This window comes from Gracilinanus agilis, chromosome 2, assembly GCF_016433145.1.
Source record: "Gracilinanus agilis isolate LMUSP501 chromosome 2, AgileGrace, whole genome shotgun sequence".
In the NCBI taxonomy this organism is placed as follows: domain Eukaryota; kingdom Metazoa; phylum Chordata; class Mammalia; order Didelphimorphia; family Didelphidae; genus Gracilinanus; species Gracilinanus agilis.
In genome coordinates, this window is record NC_058131.1 from 668,587,636 (window position 1) to 668,609,938 (window position 22,303).

The 22,303-nt window shown below is 36.7% G+C and overlaps 1 protein-coding gene across 1 annotated transcript in view; it reads right to left on the reverse strand.

The window, feature by feature from the left end:
- LRMDA (leucine rich melanocyte differentiation associated) overlaps positions 1–22,303 on the reverse strand; it is a 765,788-nt gene that overhangs the window by 291,587 nt on the left and 451,898 nt on the right. The window lies entirely within an intron of this gene.

The following is a 22,303-nucleotide window of genomic DNA, read 5'->3' on the forward strand; positions in this document are numbered from 1 at the left end:
CATTGACTGATTGACTTCAGTTCTTAGTGGCCCTGGCTACTCTCTAAGATTACATATTCCAGAAAGACTGCTGATCAGCAATGAAAGGAGCTCCCCTACTTTGTCATCAAGCACCAATGCAGACAAAAACAAGCAAACAAAAACATACTTTATATTATACACAGAAGCTTACAGACTTTCCTTGGGAAATGTAGGAAGTACAATAACTACACCTGAGCAAATGCATTTTTTTTTCACAAAAGGTGTCAATGATTGGGAGGAATCCTTCCCCTTCCTGTTTTCCTCCTTCTAAACTTGGTGACCTAGGGTCAAAATTCACTAACAGAAACTCATGTTTCTGTAGAAAGGCGAATCGGGTCAGCTTACAACCCACATGGCATCATTCTCACTTGGTTCAAGATGACCCACATAATTCTTTGAACGTTCTTCTGACCATAAAGAAGACGTGACCTCGATCCAAAGGAATGGTTAGTTCTAGAGACCTTCTGGGGAAGAGTGGATCATTTTAATGGTACCTACATTTGAATATATTCCATATATCTTCCCTTCCTTTCCTCATCTGTCAAATGGGCTGGAGAAGGAAATGACAAACCATGGAAGTATCTTTACCAAGAAAACCCCAAATGGGGCCATGAAGAATCAAACACAACTGAAATGACTGAAAGACAACTGTGTACCTTAGAAAGACTTTCAGGATTCTTATTCAGGTGGCAACGTTGAATAATGTCTCAGTAAAATGAATTTATAGACTAAAGCTGGAAGGGTCACCTAATTCCACACTCTCAATTTACAGATAAAGAAACTGAGGCCCAGGGTAGTGACATCCCAAAAGTCATATGGACAAATGGAAAAGATAGGATTTGAATCTAGATCCTCTGACTTCAAATCCATTGTAAAGTGAGCTATTTCCCCTCTTTGTTCTAATCTCATCAAATTCCTTGCATTTATTAAGTCAATAAGTTTTCATTAAGTACCTACTGCAACCAACTACATGACCAGAACCATGTATGGTGCTCTTGAGGGATACAAAATTATGGACTTGAGAGTATGGAAGATCTGGGTTTTAAATCTGCTCTGATATTTACTAGCCAGGTGACCATAGATCACTTAATCACAGATTTAGAGCATATGGCATTTCCCAAAGCCACTTAATTATGAGTCCAGCCTCATCATTTTACAGATGAGTAAGGTAATACCTAAGAGTAGAGATTTGTCTAAAGTGACATCAGTAATAAGTACCAAAGTCAGGATTTGAACCCAGATCCTCTGACTCCAGAGTTAATATTCTTTCCACTATACCATACTTCTTTTTAACCTTTCTAAGTCCCAGTTTCATCATCAAAATGGACACATTAATACTTATACTCTCCACCTTCCTGAGTTTTTGTAAGAATCAAACAAGATAGCACACGCAAAGAAATTTGCAAATGTAAAAATCCTAAATAAATGTATATTTTTATGTTATTACCATGATCTTAGCATCACAGGATCATAGCTATAGAGCTCAAGAGACCTTAGAAAACACTTCGTCCAATCTCTCATTTTACATATAAGGAAACTGAGGCAAACAGGGTTAAGTGACTAGTCCAGGGTTACAAAGCTAATAAGTGTCTGATGCTAGATTTGAACCCAGGAAGATCAGTCTTCCTCACTTTAGATAGGGTGTTCTATCCAAAGTCACTATATATATATATATATATATATATATATATCATATGAGCTAACTGGTATCCAAGTTGATACCAATGTACACTTGGGACCATCCAAAAAACATGGTTCCCAGATGAAAGAGCTACAATAACTGTTCCAGAGAACAGGCAAACCTGATCTGTGTATTTACCCATGTCACGAGACAGATAGGAAAGGAGGAGGTATTTATTTTGCTTGTTTTTTTCTTGTTCTTGGTGATGCTACTAAAGTTATAAACAAAACACAGGTGATTTTTTTTCTCAGACTAAAAATAAATGCCCTTCACCAATAGAATAATTTACAAAGCCCACGTCATGGTGTACTTTGGCAATCAGAATGCAAATTAATGACCAAAAAATGCTCTTATTACGAGGTACTAAAGGATGCATATGTTCAAAAGCTGTACTCAACTCATTACTTGGAAATCGTTCCATTACTTAACGTAGATAGCTATTTAATTTCAACGGGTAGGCTGCAAAAAAAAATTACATTTTCTCTGTTTACACAATCCCTATTTAGAATCAACATAAATACAGGTATATTACAGTTCTCATCCAAGGCAGATCAAAGTATATTATGTTACTTCAAAAGCCTCTACATGATTCTATCCCATTCCCACATTATATCAATTTAATCCCCTGCCATTTGTAAGGCTACCATTCATCTAACTGAATGAAATTCACAAGAGAAGGCATTTAATGGGACTACAAACCTTTCTTTCTTTCTTTCTCTTTTAATACCCACCTATTTTAAAAAGAAGAGTCTGCAGAATACATGCCTTTTGGTTCTCAGATCATTTGAAAATTCTATGTGTAGAAATGACTCAAACAAGAATGTGAAATTTTGAGGTCCTAAGACATGAAGAAGAGTTCTGAATCTGGAGAGCATGGTGATGTGGCTCATTCATTCATTCATTCTGCATTTTGGTGCTTTAATTTTAGGGCTATCCAATGATTGAACCCAGTCTGATCTGTTGTGCTTGGGGATTTTTCTCAAAGGAACCTACCTTTCTTGACAATCTCAGATGGGAAATATAGCATTCCTGTAAGTGGGTAGACTTACTGCACTATGCTCTCCTCCTCCAAAGAGAGAACTGGTGAACTCTGAGAGTCAATTGAAGTATACTGGTTTTCAGTTTTTAAATTTTTCTTGGGGGGTAGGGGGGTTGTGTGTTTTCTTTTAGAACATGGCTAATATAGGAAAACTCACACACATGCATACACACTCTACCACAAACCACACATATACATTAGAGAACAAAGGACAGAGACACCTGTCTCTGCAGTGAACAATATGTTGTTTATTTGTTGCCTAGAAGGTGACTTGGGTTTCCTCTGCCCATGAGAGGGACACAAAAAGCAGGATCCTTCTCTGTTTGGCTGAACAATGCAAGCCCCAGAACTGAGGCAAATTAAAGATTCTCTTGTGCAGGATGGGAATATAAAGCTTGAACCTCCTATGAAAACCCCTGAAAGAGAACCAAACAAGTTATGACCTCATTTGGATCCTAGTGGTCAAAGGAGTCACAGATGACATAAAAATCCAGAAACATATCCTTCTTAACTACCCTCCTGAATGAGAATATCAGCCTGGGAGGCAGGTCATATGTCTGATAGGCTAGCTCTCACTCTATGCCTACTGGGAAAAGTTTTAAAGGTGTTCACATGCTTCTGCTGAATGACTTATAAACATTTTAAATGGTTTTTAAAAACTTCAGAAGATAAAAATTAATATATAAATACAATACATAAATACATAAGCTGTATCTTAATGATATATTACTACTACTACTACAAACAGCTAATACTTCTTATATAGCATCCAAAGGTTTACAAAGTGCTTAAAATAAAATATTGAATATCTTCATCTGTCCCCTTCTTCCTCTTTGCTCCAGTATCAGAAGATAAAATAGCCTTTCTCATTACTTAGTTCAACCCTTCCCCATTTATGACATGATCCTGTCTCTCTGGTCATCCTAAGTAACCAGACCTATTTATCATTCCCTTACCTCAGTTTTCTCATTTGTAAAATGAAGAGATAGAACATGATGGTCTCTCCAATTCCCTTCAGATCTAAATCTATGATTCATTGTTCTTCAATTTCTCTTTCTCTACTAGCTAGAAACATGTTGTGGGTGTCATCTTGTCCAGTTGCTTCATTTTTAAAGATAAGTAGATGACTTGACCAAAGTCATATAGATAGAAACATCACAGGTTCTGATAATAGTAACACAAGTCCTTAGATTCCAGAGTTCTTTCCATAGTATTAAACTGCATCATCTCTGATACTTACAAACACATTCATTCTAAACCTTTATCTTTAATCATCTTTCTATGGTATCAATGAAAAACAATGTGAAGGAAAATATCTACAACAACACCAGATTTCTAATTATATTACAAGGTGGTAATCAGGAAAACAATCTGGTTCTGACTAAAAAAAACAGTGACAAATCAGTGGGATTGATTAGACACACAGCATAATACACAGCAGTAAATGATCATAATAATCTAATATTTGATAAATCCTCAAATCCAAGCTTTGGGATAAGAACTCACCATTTGACAAAACTGAAAAGTAGTTCGGCAGAAACTAAGTGTAGATGAGTATCTCACACTATACAACAAGATAAGTTCACAATGGATAAATGATTTAGTAAAAGGTAGTATCTTAAGGAAATTTGGTGAGTATGGAACAATTTGCTCACCAGTTCTATGGATAAGGGAATAATTTATGACCAAACAAAAGATGCAGAGGATCACAGAAGTAAAACTGATCATTTTGATCACATGGAATTAAAAAGATTTTGCACAAACAAAACTAAGGCAACCAAAATTAGAAGGAAAGCAGGAAACTGGGGGTTAGGGAACAAGGAATTACAGAAAGTTTCACTGATAAAGTCTTCATTTCTCAAACACATATAGAAAGAAAACTGAGTCAAATTTAAAAAAATAACTCATTCTCCAATTGAAAAATGATCAAAGGATATAAACAGGCAGTTTTCAGAAGAAGAAATCAAAGCTATCAATAGTTGCATGAGCAAATGCTCTATCTCACTATTGATAAGAGAATCAAATTAAAAAAACTCAGATATTATTTCATACCTATCAAATTAGCTAACATGAATGAAAATGACAAAAGCTAGAGAGAATGTGGAAAATCTGGGACACTAATGCACTGTTGGTAGAATTGTAGAATAGTCCAACCATTCTGGAGAACAATTTGGAGCTATACCCAAAGGGCTATAAAACTGTACATATCATTTGATCCAGCAGTACTAGGTCTGTACCATACAAAGAAATCAAAGGAAAAGGAAAAGGACCTATATATTCTAATATAAATATAGCTACTCTTTTAGTGAGGAACTCAATTGAGGAATGACTGAATAGTATATGATTTTGATGGAATATTATATTATAAGAAATGATGAGGAAGAGGGATTCAGAAAAGTGAAGACTCCTATGAAATGATGCAAAATGAAGTGGGAAGAACCAGGAAATCATTGTACTCAGTAACAGCAATATCATATCAATGTTCAAATGATGAATCAATGTGAAAGACTTAGCTATTCTGATCAGTGCAAATGATCCAAGACAATTCCAAAGGACCCATGATGTAAAATACTATTGACCTCCAGAGAGATAAATGATGAACTCTGAATGACAATTGAAGTATTCTTCTTCATTTTCTTTTCTTTTCTTGTTTTTGTGTTGTATGTGTTTTCTTTTGCAATATGGCTAATATGGAAATAAGTACTTTATGACTTTACATGTTAAAATTGATATCATATCATATAATATAAAGGGGTTGGAGAAGGCTGAGAGGAAGGGAGAAAATCTGGAACTTGATTTTTTATCTATTTTCTTTTTTTTTTTAACTCTTGTACTTCGGTGTATTGTCTCATAGGTGGAAGATTGGTAAGGGTGGGCAATGGGGGTCAAGTGACTTGCCCAGGGTCACACAGCTGGGAAGTGGCTGAGGCCGGGTTTGAACCTAGGACCTCCTGTCTCTAGGCCTGACTCTCACTCCACTGAGCTACCCAGCTGCCCCTGGAACTTGATTTTTTAAAATGAATATTAATATTTTTATTGTAGTTGAGGAATATTTAATAAAACAAAAATACATTTTTAAAACTTTCAATTACTTGGCATTTTCCTTTCAACTCATAATCTTCTTGGATAAATCTCACAGCTTTTTCACAATCATCCTCCTCCTTGAATTTTCTGCAATGTTCCCCACAATTGCCAACCATTTCCACCTGTATAATCACTCCTTTCCCTAATTTGCGTGACATTTCTCTTTTCTTGTTGACTCTCTTTCTAACAAAGCCACTTACCTACATACCTCTCTCCTGGGCTCTTCTAAAAGCTTCATAACTGATTACCCTATCTCCAGGTTCTTCCTTTCTTAAACATCTCTCACAAAGCTCCCCAAATAATTCTCTTAAAATCTGCTGCTCTTTTGCTCAAAAAACTTCTAGTTACTCCATGTTACTTAAAAAATACAATACACTCCTCTCTTCATCTGCCATTTTAAAGTTCCTCCATATTCTAGCTCTAACATTCCTATTCACCTGATTTTATATTCTCCTTTCATATACTCTATGTTCCAACCAAACTAAATTATTAGCCGTTCCCCTAACTTGTCTTGCCTCTCTTGTTTCCATACATTTGCACAGACCATCCATGTCTGTAATACATTCTTTTCCTTTCTTTGCCTTTGAGAATCCATTTTTTCCTTTAAGACCTAGCTGAGGGGGCTATCTCCTTCATGAAGCCTTCCCTATTCCCTCCAATCACAGTGTTCTCTCCTCATTTATCCTTAATCTCTTTTGCCTAGTTTTATCTTTTGTTCCCATTACTGTCTATCTTGTTTTATACTTATCTGTGAATAGATCATATCTCCTCCAATAGATTTTAAGCTCCCTGAGAGCTAGAACTCTTTTTTCCACCTTTGGTTGTTTATTTTCCATCTTTATCTCTAGGACTTAATAGCTTCCAGGAAGTGGGATATTATTAAATGTTTGTTAAGCTGCACATAATTGTTCACTTTTCCTTTATCTTCCTGACCAGAACTAATATTATCCACTGACCAACTGTAGTCCTCAGGCAGATAAGCCTAAGAGCCTTAGAAAAGGCAACTGTCCCTCCAAACACCAGTCTTATTTCCAGCCCAACCCCTAGAGCCATCACCATGGAAGCATCCTCTGTACTGATTAGAACTAATCTCATCTCTCTCTCCAGCATCCAAAGCTAGCCAAGAAAAGAAAGTTCTTGATCCCAAAGTCTTGGGCATTGTCAAATGGTTCTGTGTCAGAAACAGAAATTCATCAGTGGAGATTATTGTCTTGCTGCTGCTGCATGCTGAGAATCATTGGACTTTCCCATCTGACTAGCTGCTGAAAGCCATTTGGAGCCTTTGCTCCCCCTTTTTTCCTATGCCTTAAATGCCATCTCTCTTTTTATTCACCTGTTGATTTTCTTCTTGGTTAATATACATTTGTTTAAATTCCTACTATATGCTGGACACTATGCTAAGCATGGAGGAGACAAAAGACAGTACCTGACCTCAAGGAACTTACAATCTAATGGGAGACACAACAAACAAATATAGACAGACAAGCTACAGTCAGGATAAATAAGAAATGATGAACAGAGGGAAGACGTGTTAAAAGTGGTTGGGAAAGGCATAGTCATCATTGAAAGCTCAACTCAAATGCTACCTCTTCCATGGAGTTTTTCCTGATCCCTTCAATCAATAGTATCCTTTCCCCTCATACCTCATATGCCACTTTGTTTTTCAACTCTCTGGGAGCTGATGAAATATTTGATACTATGTCTATGTCACCCTCTTGTAAACTGAATGAGAGCAAAGGCAGTGCCTTCTAAAAATTGTGCCCCACTCAGTATTTAGCACAAAATAGGAACTCTCTAAAGTATGTTGAGCAAATGAATAAACAATTCTGTTGTACTACTGAGATTTTTCTCAAAAGGACAAATATGAAACACAAAAGAGAAGAAAACTCAGTATCTGACTAAGATGTTCATAGACATAGTCTGCCTACTTTTATTTGGCTAGAAGATATTCTAGCCTATATTCAATTGTAGAACTTATTTCCCAAACAAACCAGAGTTCGCAATGTGAACATCTAGCATAGGGACAACACAGTTGATAGGCTTAGATATTTGCTAGCTGTGTCATATCCTTTTTAAGCCTCAGTTACCTTATCTGCAAAATAAAGATAAAAATATTACTTATCCACATGCTGTTGTGAGTCTCAAATGAGATAATATATGTAAAGTATTTTGCAAATCTTAAAGTTCTATGTAACTATCATCTATCATCATCATAATTATTCAACTCTGGACTTCTGGAGTTCAGAATAATTTTGGTGGTTGAGTTAATATTGCTCCATTTTTGTAGGGGTAGGATGTGTCTGGTCCTGTTATTTCAAAGGTACAGAATTTCCGATATGTAAACTCTCCTCATTGATGCAGAGTAGCAACTTTTCTAATCTGAGGTCTTAGGTTCATTTAATCTCCATGGACCTGTTTCTTTATTTATAAAATGAAGTGCAAGGAAGGAATTTTAAAAAAGAATTTTTGAAATGCCAGACACTCTAGTAAGTATTCTACCAATAATATCTCATTTGATTCTCACAACAACCCTGGGAAGTAGTTCCTGGTATTATTTCCATTTTATAGCTGAGGAAACTGAGACAGGTTAAATAATTTTTCAAGAGTCACACACCTAGTAAATGTCTAATGCTAGATTTGAACTCCCATCTTACTGACCCCTAGTCCAACCTAAGGACAGACTTGTCCATTGTCAAATAATATGTGTCAAAGACAGGTCTTGGTACGCAGGCTTCCTGACTCCATGGGTGGTTCTCTATCTACTGTCTCTACTCAAATAATAAACCATATTTAATTCTTTAAAAGATCATCATTTAACTGACACAATCATTCTGAAGAGAAATATGAAGCCAGATCCAAAGGGCCACAAAACTGTGTAATCCTACTACAAGGAGATCAGAGGTGAGGAGAAAATGACATACCTGTGTCAAAGTATTTTTAACAGTTCTTTTTGTGGTGGTAAAGAATTGGAAACTGAAGGGTTGTCCATCACTTGGAGAATGGATGAACCAGTTGTGGCATGTGGTTGTAATGGACAATGGATTGTTCCATAAGAAATAACAAAGAGGGTAAGTTCAGAAAAAGCTGGAAAGACTTATATGAACTGATGCAAAGTGAAGGGGAACAGAACCATGAGAAAATTATACACAGCAATAGAAATACTATATGATGATCAGTTGTGAAGAAGGACTAAAGCATTATTAGCAAAGCAAGTCTCCAAGATAACCACAAGGGACTCAGAAGAAAATGCTATCCACTATCAATGAAGGAACTGTTAGAGTTTGAGTGTAGATCAAAGCATGTCATCTTACCCTTTATTTCCTTCATGAGATTTTTATTATATGTGTGATATATGTCTTCTATCACAACATGAGCAATATGGAAATATGTACTGCATGAAAGTATAGATATATCAGACTATATCTGCAGGGATAGGGAGAGAGAAAATCTAAATTCTAAAATGTCAGAAAACAATTGTCAAAAATTGTTTCTACATGTAACTTAAAAATAAAAATAAATATTGACACCACATAAGTCTTGATAAGAGTGATGATGTTTAAAATATTTTTATTATACATACATATACATGCATATATACATCATACATATACTTTCCCATAAAAATTTGCGCCATAGTCATTGTTTCATAACCAATTAATAAAAGGAGCAGCAGTGAGGTTTTTCCAAGGCATACTTCTGACATGGCCTTTTTGCCACCCTTCCCACTCCACCCGACATACATCTTTCTGTAACATTTTTATCTCCTAGGACAATCAAATCCTTAGGTATTGAAGGGTATTTACTGCCATACTAGTTGAAATGCTCATGAAATATTAATTGATGGTAATGGAAACAGGAAACTCCCACCTTCCTGGAAATCCTGTATCAAATTGACAACATGCATATTAACTTCCTTGAGTCCTTTGAGTTACCAAAATACAGGAAGTTGCTTATATCACTAATTTAGTCCCCAAGACCCCATAACAGATGTCTCACAACCTAGCACAGAGGAAATCTGCCTATTCCTTTTCCTGGTTGTGTGCTGGTAAATGTTTAATAACCAGCTCCCCCTGCCAAAAAATAAATTGTGCTTATGATATACTTTTAAGTTTAATCTGAATTATCAAACTTTTTCAATTACTTTTTAAGTCTTGACAATTAAAAAACAATAAGCCAGTTATGATTTGTAGCATTTGCCAATTTCTGAAGTACAAATGATCTTACTGAATATTTAACAATCAGCCCTTGAGCCAGTTCAAGATGGCCCTAGCACACCCCTAACTATTCCTGTACCTTGACAAATCCCATACACAAAAGTTCAACCTCTTCCAAAATGATCTGTACATACAGAGCTAAAGAATCAAATTCACTACCTAAATGCTGGGATTTGTTTAACTAGGATATCAAAAAACACCTATACCTTCTGTTTCCTTCAGGTGGTTCCTGTCCTTTGTTTCATTGCTCAGTATCACAAGCTGTATTATGCTTTAATCTCAAAGTATTCTCATTAACTAGTCACTAAAATGCATACAGCAAGAATACCTTCTCTTCCAGGGCTTAGCAATAAAGCACATAGCAGGTGCTTAATAAATACTAATTGTTTTATTATTCTCCCCAAAATAACAAAGAATACATTAAAAATACTTTGGGGAACAGGGTTTACATTGACTAAAAACTTCTGAAGTCCTTAAGTTTCTCTACTCCATAAAATCATAGTCATAATTTTATAACCAAAAAGGTCATTCATTCATTCTTCATTTTGCAAATGAAGAAACTGAGGCTTAGAAAGATTAAGTGATTTTCCTAGAGTCTACAGAGCTTACTGGTGAATGAAGTAGAATATGAGTTCCTTGGTTTCCAATCTATACCTCTTTCCTCATTTCACTCATGGCCTAGGAAAATTCGTCTAAAGTGGTGTTCCCTGAAGTAGGAGCCAACATGTCCTGGCGAGCCATAACCTAACCCTAAGGGAGCTACAATCCTCGCTCCAAGTGGTGTATGATCAAACAGAGGATGGGAAGATCAGCTGCATTTCATCTGCATGATAACTAATCATAAGGGCTTATCTCCACAACACAATTATGCCAATCTCATCCTCCAAGAGTCCCTCTACTCTTCCCCGCCCCAATTCTGTATAAGCCTCCCTCTTCTACGCTGAACATTAGTTTCTCAAGATAGTCATAATTTAACCACTACCATGACAACTATAGCAACAGTTGGGCAGGTATCACTGGGAAAATCCTACTGTGCTCTTCCTAGGCTATCTCCTCCTACTGCCCATGATCACTTGATAGCTATAGGCATCCTTCCAGGAGAAGACTATAAAATTAAACCTATTTAGCAAAATGATGGCAGAGGAGTCTGGATCATAAAGCTAATATACCACCTTCCTTGAGTTCCCATCAAGTCAGTCAATAATCCAAGGCTAATGAGGGGTGAAACCTGGAAAACTGGGGTCTGGGTATTGAACAGCCATGACAAGGTCATAATAAAGGTGTCACATTCCCTTGATGTTCATAAGGTTCTTGAAATAGTAATGAGGCAGACCACTTAGATAATTCACACCTTCAGAAACTCAGTCAGTCAGGAATCTGTGAACCCATTTGATGAGAATTCATACTTCCAGAAGGTAAGAAGTGGATCCTACAAACACTGCCTCCCTGGGCAGTGCTAGGCCATTTGGAAACTGTGATTGGCCCCTGTAAAGAGGGGAAGGGACAAGAAGCCACTATAAAAGGCCCTGAATTTCTGGGGCCAGAAACTCAGTTTCAAGAAAAAAGTTGGCCTCAGGAGTCACCTTCAGCTCAAGTCATCTTCTTGACCTGCTTCTTAGAGGGAACTTGGGTGAGTGGATAGCTGGCTTTCCCTTCCTATGTTCTGGAGAGAGTTTAATTCCAATTGAAGATCAACAAGTCCTGGCTGAAAGTGTATGCCCTTCACTTGGGGAATGGCTGAACAAATTGTGGTATATGTTGGTGATGGAATACTATTGTGCTCAAAGGAATAATAAACTGGAGGAATTCCATGTGAACTGGAAAGACATCCAGGAATTGATGCAGAGTGAAAGGAGCAAAGCCAGAAGAACTATGTACACAGAGACTGATTTACTGTGGTAAAATCGAATGTAATGGACATCTGTACTAGCAGCAATGCAATTCTGAGGGATTTGTGGAAAAGAACGCTACCCACATTCAGAGGAAGAACTACAGGAGGGGAAACACAGAAGAAAAACAACTGCTTGAACACTTGGGTTGATGAGGACATGATTGGGGATGTAGACCCGAAAGGACCACACCAATGTAACTATCAATAATATGTAAATAAGTTTTGACTGACCACACGTGTTAAAACCAGTGGAAATGTGAGTTGGCTATGGGGGGGGGGGGGTTGAACCAGTGAAGGGTAAAGTTAAAACATGAATTATGTAACCATGGAAAATTTTTCTAAAAATAAAAAATTAGTTTAAAAAATAATAAAGTAAACTACAGGAAAAAAAGAAAACAAGTCCTGGCTTAGTCAAGCACCAGAGCAATATTTAGTTAGGCTAAATGTCTCCTCTACCTTTTTGTATTTTTCTACTTTCACTCTTTCCACCTCTTTTGTAAATAAAAGCTATTAAAGGTCATTTTGACTTTGAGCGATAACTGAATCAGTGACCACAATAATTATTTATAATTTTCATATATTTTAGTCAAACCATTAATTTTTATTCCCTACACCAGCATTCTTTCACTAACTCATGTTCACAACACTGATGCCATCTTGGACTTTTCAGTCTCTTTCATCTCATATCTCCAGTCTATTGTCATATCTTATCATTTCTATTCCCTCACTAGTTCTCACATCTATCCCCCTTTCCTCTATTCATACAATTACCCTCACAGTTCAGGTCTGGATCATCTTTTATGGAGATTATTGAAAATGTCTCCTAATGGACCTCCCTGCCTCAAGGTTTCTCCTGGCCAACCCATCCTCCATTCAGCTGCCAAAATGATTTTCCTAAAGCATGGGTCAAACCGTATGACTCTCTTACTAAATAAATTCCAGTGATTCCATATATGCCCTAGGATCAAATCTTATTTCGTTTTTGCTCACCTATTTTTAATTTCTTTTTTTGTCTGTTTTATAATGAAATAATATATATAATTAACAGTGTTATGTTCTATTAGTCTAGTATACTCATTTTGGAATCAGGAAGATTTGAGTTCAAATACATTTATTAGAGGTGTGACCTTAGGCAAATTACTTCTCTGCCTGCCTCAGTTTCTTCATCTCTAAAATGGAAGTAAAAATATCACCCAAAACTGTTATAAATATCAAAAGAGATAGCTTATGTGCTCTACAAATATAAAAGTTTAGAGCAGTGGTTCCCAAACTTTTTTGGCCTACCGCCCCCTTTCCAGAAAAAATATTACTTAGCCCCTGGAAATTAATTTTTTTAAATTTTAATAGCAATTAATAGGAAAGATAAATGCATCTATGACCATCACCACCTCCCTGGATTGCTGCAGCATCCACCGGGGGTGGTAGCGCCCACTTTGGGAATCACTGGTTTAGAGACATGTTAGCCATTAGAAGTTTGGTAGTATATGTATGTAACTTACATTTTAAAAGTAAATATACTTATCTTGGGGCACACATGCCAGTGTTTTTGATTGAGAGAATTGTATAACCAAAAAACCTTAGAGACTTCTGGACTTACATTAAGGTAATTATTGTATGCTCCTACATAATATTAAAACTATATAAGCACATAAATAGTATCTTTTGCCCTAAGGAAGCCACAAAAAGTCTTACTTAATACTAGAATTATTAAATAAGATATGGCATGGAACAGTAAAGAAAAACACTGAACTTAGACTAAAGATCTGAGTTTGAAGCCTGACTGACACTAACTAGTTTCATCACCCTGGACACATCATTTGTTTCGATAGCCATTTCCTCATCTGCCTAGAGGTTTCCTTACTCCCAAAATGCTACCTTCATATTCTCCCATTTCAAAGAGACACTGCAAAAATTTAAACCCTTCATCCATTTGATATACATCCCAGGACCAAGTCTAGGAGCTGGAATTGAAAATAAACATGGTGGCTTTTCTGATTTGGGGAAATGGAAGGCAAAACAAGGACATGGAGGAGTGTGGAGGCAGAATCCTCAGCTGGGCCAAGGAGAAAATCGAACCCTAGAAAATTACAAAGTCAAGATGCCAAAAGAGATTCTTCAATGTCACAGCTACTTACTGTAGAGATCTCTCCTTGTTTGCCGATGACATCGGCAGCCCTGGGTTTTTTTGTCACCAGTCACTCTGTGCTTACTTTAATTATGCAGCACACTGAAAGAAATGTTTTGTTTTTTTTCTGATCACATAAATCACATTGCCTTGACACTGGGCTCGATAGGGGCTGCTAGAACAATGTGGCTGTAGCTATTGACTCCATCTCTCAAGTCCACAAGGTGTATCATTTAGCCAAGAGTGATAATTAGACACGGAATATACTGAAAACTGTCAATAGGCTTGTCAATAGGAGAACTCTTAGCATCTAACATCCAGTGAATCAATGGTGTTTTTCAGCTATAAAATCAAGAAAATGATAGCTTTCAAATGAATGGTGGAAAGGAAACAGGAGCCTCCTTGGGGAGGAATAAAACAGCTCAATTTTCCCTTACTGAGTGGCTCTCCAACTGCCTCACTCAATGGGAAAGGTCACAGAAGATTACAGGAAAATATCTCTGAAACAAGATGTACAGCAGTCCTGGGACATGACACACTGCCCGGGTACACCACAAAGGCCTCCATATCTCTGGCCTGACAGGAGCAATGGATGGGTCAGCAGATGCCAGACAAGACTGGAGGAGAAGGGGGGGGAGGCAGGAATTGATCCATGGGGGCCCCATCAAACAGTCATACCTATATGTCCATACCCTCTCCCGAGATAGAGATCTGCTCTGGGATATTCTAGGAGATGACTTCATAGAAATACAAAACTAGATTAGAAGTGAGGAGTCCTGGGTTCTTATCCAGGTCCAATGTTAATTAGCCTGGGGCAAATTATTTAGTTTCTCTGAGTATCTGCTAAAAAATAAGGGTGCTAAAAATGTCCATTGATTGAGGAGTGGCTAAGCACACTATGATATTTTAATTCACTGGAGTATCATGCATCCATAAATCCTATCCAACAAGCATTTATTAAGCATCTACTATATACGAGATGATGGGTTACAAATAAAAGATAAAACAGATCTTGCCTTTAAAATAGGCAAATTCTACTGATTTGGGTATCTAGTTGTAATATCACTAAAATGGGCATAAATATCTATGAGTGGCTCATTGTTCAGTCTTTTCACTCATGTCTGACTCTTGATGCCCCCATTTGGGGTTTTCTTGGCAAATATACTGGAATGGTTGGCTATTTCCTTCTCCAGTTCTTTTTTTATTTCCACATTATTCATTTTCATAAGTAAATAATCTTATAAAACCAAAACTCCCAAATAAACAAGTGATAAATCATATATTTCCATCTGCATTCCTACTCCAAAAGTTTTTTCTCTGGAGATGGAGAGCATTCTTTTTCATAAATCCCTCAGAAATATCCTGGATCATGGTATGGCTGTTAGTAGCAAAGTCCATTACATATGATCATTTCACGATTTTGCAGTTACTACTACTGTGTACAATGTTCTCCTGGTTATGCTTATTTCACTCTGCATCAGTTCATGTAGGTCTATCTAGATCTTTCTGAAAGCATCCTGTTCATCTTTCCTTATAGTTCTCCATCCCCATCATATACCACAATGTGTTCAGTCATTCCCCAATTGTGGGACATCTCTTTAGTTTCCAATTCTTTGCCACCACAAGAAGAGAAGCTATAAACATTTTTGTACAAACAGGTCCTTTTCCATTTTTTATCTCTTTGAGATTCAGACTGTGTTTTTATTCATATGAAAAGACTTTAAGTTATTTTAGTGAAAGAAGTTTACTGCCTCCCAGAATCCAGATGGAGACCACATGGAGACCACATGCTGATCCAGGAGTTCCTGAGAGAAAAACCGGATGTGCAAAATTTGAACTTAGTGGGGTTTTGTTTTAAATTCATTTATCTGGTTAAAAATTCATTTGTTTTGTTTAAATGCATTTGTTTTATATGTATATTTATTTTGTTAAAAAAGAAGGGGACTGCCCCCTCATTTTTTTTGTAAAAAAGAGCCAAGTATTTGATTTTCTTTTGTTGTAAAAAACTGTTGCCATTCTTTCCTTGTATTGATGTATGTAACCTTTATTTTATTATGATTGTAAATGTATTTATATTTGTTATGATCCATTGGGGAGACTGGTCTCCCAAAGGATCACAGGGGGGAATGTGCAGTTTAAAATGTTCTAATTCCTGGGAGACTACAACTCCCAGGACTCCCTACCACAACTTCCTCAGACACCTCCCATTACTCTATGGGAGGTGTCTGAGAAAGTATAAGAGAGAGAGGCACCAGTGCTTTTGGTGCCATTTCCCCTCAAAGTGCCTTTTCCCCCCCAGAGTGGTTCTTTTTTTCTAAAGAACCCATCCTAGCTTCCCTAGACCTTTTCTTTCTCTAAACTAAATAAACCCAGCTATTCTATACCCTTAAGTTGTTTCCTGATCTTTATTGAGCCCAGAAGGGCTCAGGTCAATTTCTCCATCTGGGCTTGGGGCTACTCCAGCTAGGCTACCTTCCTAATTTTTAAAAGATAAAGAAACTACACAGAAGTGTTAGGTGGTTTCCTCAGAATCATACACATAATAAAATAAATTAATTCACCCAAGTTGGAAAGGATTGATTGATGGAAAATTCACGAAGGGGAAATTTTCTTCCAATACAGTTAACCCAGATAGAATGGAAAATAAGATCAGTTCTGTGATTGGGCTTAAATGTGGCTAGCCAAACAGTTACTATATTCCACACCTAAAGATACTTTTTATCCTGGGTTTTCAAAGCATTTTCAGAATAACAAGTTAGCCAAGACTCAGGAAAAGCTCACATCAGAGCTAAAGCTCTATGGTTCAGTTGTGGACATGGCATTTTACTCCCAACACTAAAAAGCCAGAGAGTGTCCAGAGGAGAGCAACTAAGCTGGTAAAAGGCTTTGAGTTCATATTATTTGATGACAAGTTGGAGAAACTGGGGCTATTTAGCCTGGAGAAAACTTAGGGGAGGCATGAGTATAGTCTGCCAAGATTTAAAGGGCTGCCATGTGGAAGAATTATTGGATTCATTCCACTGGGTCCCAGAGGCCAGAACTGGGACCAAGAGGTGAAAGGTGGAAAAAAGCAAATTAGCATTTCTTGTAAAGAGAAACTTCCAAAATTAGAGCATTCCTGAAGTGAAATATATCTCCATGAAGGTATATAAGAAAAGTCTAGATAATTACTCTTTTAGGATATAGTAAAAGAAAATCTCACTTAAGTCAAAGTTGGACTAGATGACCTTTGCCATCTTCCTTAACTGTGACATCTTATACTTCTATCTAAACTTACTGAAAGTGAAGCAAAGAACAGGAAGCAGAGCCAGAATTTCATGTCAGGTTTCCTGATCCATAGAGTGGGATTCCACTCTACTCATACACATTTTTTTTTTACCTTTGCCTTCCATCTTTAAATCAATGCTATATATTGGTTCCAAATGCATAAGAGCGGTAAGGGCTAGGCAACGGGGTTTAAGTGACTTTCCCAGGGTCACACAGCTAGGAAGGGTCTGAGATCAGATTTGAACCCAGGACCTCCTGTCTCTAGACCTGGATCTCAATCCATTGTGCCCCTTACCTATCCCTTCTACCAATACACTTTCAACCATACCAAGTGGTTTCTGATTTTGTTACTGTCTTTCCTCTCAACTTAATAATGAACTGTTTAATTTATAACTATTGTCATTTTCTTCACACATACAACAACAAAAATATGGCATTCAAGTTGGCTGAATAACAAATTGTACTTATATACTCTTCTTATTCCTAAACCTAACTGTTAGGTTTTCAAATACCTCTTTGATCTCCTAAAAGGATTATGACCTTTAACTAAACAAGTCATTGGATTGAGAATAGAAATGTCAACAGAAACAATCTTCTAACTTTAGGCTTATTGCTGTAGATTACTGAAATTTCTAAGCTACAAGTAAACATATAAAAATATATATTGGTTCTTGTCTAATATATAAACAAACAGATATTTTTGGAATTTGCTATCATAGGCAAATATATACAAACATGATATTATAAATTGACTAGGTCCAAGGTTCTGCCAGGAATTTCATTTGTCGCTAGTATATTTTCACAGTATACGTGTGCTCCTACACATATATGTGTGTGTGTAATGTCACTGTATGTGTACAAGTTAATAATATATGGGTGAGTGAAAAATTAGCTCAATATGGCTCAGGGATAGACCACAGATTAGTAGTAATAGGCTGTAAGTTCTACTTCTGGAAGAGGCCCTGCTTTTTTCTGTGACTCTCTGAAATTTTCTGTATTCATCTATGCCTCAGTTCTTCCCCTCTGCCAACAGATCTAGTTGTCTAAACCCTCATCCTACCATCCTACAAGAATAGTGAACAACAGACTGTAAAGTCCTCCAGGTAGGGAATTATTTCACTGTTGTCTTTGTAGTTCTTCTGTCTGACACTCAGAAAGCACCTAAGAAAGATTTACCAAGTGAATGAATGAACAGGTATTTTCCCTGCAAAAGAGGGACACAGAGACAAAACAGGAAATGGATAGTCTAGTACAGGGTTAAGCATATAGCAAGTAAAAATAAATTCATTCTTGTAAATCAGAAGGTCTCAACATTTTTGTGAGTCCTGGATCCCTTTGGCTCTCTAGTGAAAGCTGTAGATCTCATCTCAAAATAATTTTTAAATACATCAAATAAAACATAGGATCAGAAGAAAACCAAAGATGAGTAGAAATAACAATGTCCATTTTTCTTTCCCATCCAAATTCATTAAGTCTCTCGGAAATCTATTCACAGACTCCATACCTCCATGGAAATACTCAACTCCAAGTTTATAACTAGTGACCTGACAGACTCAAGGTAGTTTGGCTTCTGGTGTCTTCCCTTCTAAGGTTACTTTCATTCTATTCTGTAAATACCTATTACATTCCATTAGAATGTAAGCTCCCTGAAGGCAGGGCTTTTTGTTTATTTGTTGGTTCCTATACCCAGAGCTTAGCATAGTGAATGGCACTGCGCATGTGCTTTATAAATATTTTACAGGATAACAGACTTAGAGCAGACATTCTAGTCAAACCCCTTTATTTTATAGGTGAGGAAACTAAGCGTCAATGAGGTACAATAATTCAGTCATGGTCACACAGCAGTGGGGTTTGAACTCAGGTCTTCCTGACACCAGAACATGTCATTTAGCCTTGGTTTTTCCCATAAAATACAGCTACATGATAATAAAATTTATAGTCACTCTGAATTCATGCTAACCCAGAAGTAGTTAGCACAGAGAAACAGTGGGAGGATGGGCATGGTGTCCAAAGGAACAGACTCTTATCATTTGGACAAGTTTACAGAAACTAGGAAAAATTACTTCACTGGGAAACAACCCTGGGCCATGGTTTAAAAAATAGCCCCATAAGTATAAACTTTTTTTTTTCCCAACTTTCAGCCCTCCCCAGGAATACCAGTGAGAAAATGGGACCATAATTAAGCCAAGCAAAAGGCAAGCTGCTTCCCAGGTGTGTGTTTCCAAGTACACATACACAAAAAAAGATTCATGGTGTTGCTGAAGCATCCCCTCATTGAGTAGCACTTCTAAACACAAAGTCTTCACCATCTGACCAAGAGCTGTGGAATCCCAGGCAGGACTGGTGAAGACTTAGATTTCTAACCCCCCTCTCCGCCGCAAGAGGTTCTCTTAATTGGAGACATTTATGAATTTGGACAGATAATTAGCATCTCTACCCTCTTGCTGAACTCAGGCTCTTCATCAAGGACAAATGGCTGATTTGGGAATGGAAATAGTCAAGGAAGGATGTGAATGAAACCACATTGCAAAATGAGCAAATTTAAGTCTCAAGTAACATTGTCCCTCCCCCATGCCATCCACCTCCCAATTCTACCCTCCCCTGTTTTCTGGGCAGGCTGAAGTAATCCTGGAGTATTTCAAAGAGATATGGAAGATCCAACTTGCATTCGTAGAAAATATCACAAACATCTCTTAAAAGTTTCTTCCTCACATAATTATGCTTTAAATTGTTAATAGCTATCATTATGGAAGATGGTATTGTTGTGCTTGAAATTTTCCCAATTCCCTTTAGTATTTATTGATAACAAATGACTTTATTAAAAAATTATGATAATTACATTGTTTGGTGTGTATCAATACATTTTTACTTTTTCTTTGTTATAATATATTGGACTTTATGTATTGCTTACATATTTAGTCCTTGTATTTTGGGGGTTATATTTTCTTGGTGCTGTAAAAAAAAAGATATAATAATTTGGCAACTCTATTACTTATTGGATGAGAACCTTTTACTATGGTGCATTGACTAATTCATGTTATTTTTATTACAAAATATTTTTTATGTTTCAGTTGTACGCACTCACACAGATACACATGTACACACACACACACACACACACACACACACACACACACACAAGTTCTGATTTCTTGGAGTTTAATGGCGCCTCATTAAATGGAAGTAGGAACTTCTACCCTTCCAGTGAAACCAATAGGATTCTGACTCTTATAGAACTGAGAAATCTTACCTGGCGGTCCCAGGACTTCGAAAAGTAGATAAAAAGACCAAGAAATTATGATTATAACAACTAGCTTTACATTTTATTCATAGGAAACAGATTTGGTTTAGTAAGTTGCTAAAGAAATTACATTTTCTTCCAAAAAGCTCATCTTACTCTACTTGCCTAATCATATATAATTTCTCAGATTGAACTCCTTCAATTTCTTTCTATTGATTATGAAAAAAAGTTTAAATTCTTTACCACTGGCATTCCTAGCTCTCCAAATTTAATATTATCCAACTTTTCTAGCCTTATCCTATATTATTTTCCAACATTCAAATTCTACTCCAAATAAATTGACTGCTACTATACTTGTGGGCTTTCCCATCTTTATGTCTTTGCTCACAATATTCCCTTGGCCAGAATTCCTCCCTTTCCTCCATCCCCCATCTCAATAACCACACTCCTACAGATTCTTAAACTGCCAATCCATATGCTAAATCCACCATTAAAATTTCCCTCATTTCCAAAATAAGTGATGACGTTGAACTCCATATCCTACTCTGTACCTCTTTAAGCCATGAATATATTTTTTATTACCAGTTTATGTGTGTATATGTACCATATTCCTTTACTTAGACAGTAAACTATTCAAGTTTGTCACTTTGAAGTTTGTCAAGCATGTTACATACATATGTGAATTTGTATGTGCACATGCATGTGTATATATGCACACACACATATATATATGTATATTGTCTACTATAATAAATTAAGCTCTTCAGGGAGATCAGCTGATCTCTAGTCAGATATAACATAGAGAACTGGATTAAGTCAATTATCAGTTTCCTTTCAACTTTGAGACTTTTCAAAATTTAAATTTATTTATTTATTTGGTGGTTACATTAAAATACTCAGTTAATTCCTTCCCTTCCCTCTCCCATTAGAGAAGGCATTATCTGACAAAAAAAAATATATATATATTCTGCTTATTTCTACTTACAGCTCTTTCTCTGGAGGTGGATATACATAAGTAATTCTTCAAACAATATTTCTGTTGCTATATATAATGTTCTCTTGGCTCTGCTTGTTTCATTCTTCCTCATTTCATGTAGGTCTTTCCATGTTTTTCCAGAATCAACCTGCTCATTATTCCATCACAGTTGTAGATAACAACTTGTTTAACCATTCCCTAGTAGATAAGAATTTCTTCAATTTCCAGTTCTTTGCCACCACAAAGAGAGCTCCTATGAGTATTTTAGAACATAGAGGTTCTTTTCCTTTTTCCTCTCTTGATTATGTAAATGGAGTAAATTTCATCATATTTCCCTATACCTAGCACAGTGAACTGTATACTAACAGTGCTTAATACAGAGAATTTTTTATCTCAGATAAAATCAAATTTCTTCTTGAGTGAATAAAAGCAGGAACCATCCCAGCCCCTTCAGATACACAACATTTAGCTCAAGCTCCTTTATGACCAGTCCAATCTTAAAGTCTCATTCAACAAGCTCTGGGAATTGAGAGAACAATGCAAACACTCCCTCCTCTTAAAGAGTGTAGACCCTTCCTCAAGGGACAGGAGAACTTGGAGGACTGGGAACAACAGGCACATGGATTAGAGAATACAAAGATCAATACGAAGTCATTTGAGTGGCTCTGACAACTGGATCACAAAAGGTCTACTGGAGGAGACTTTACTGAGCCTTGAAGGAGACTGGGAATGTTAAGGCAGGCAAATGAGGAAGAAGCACATTC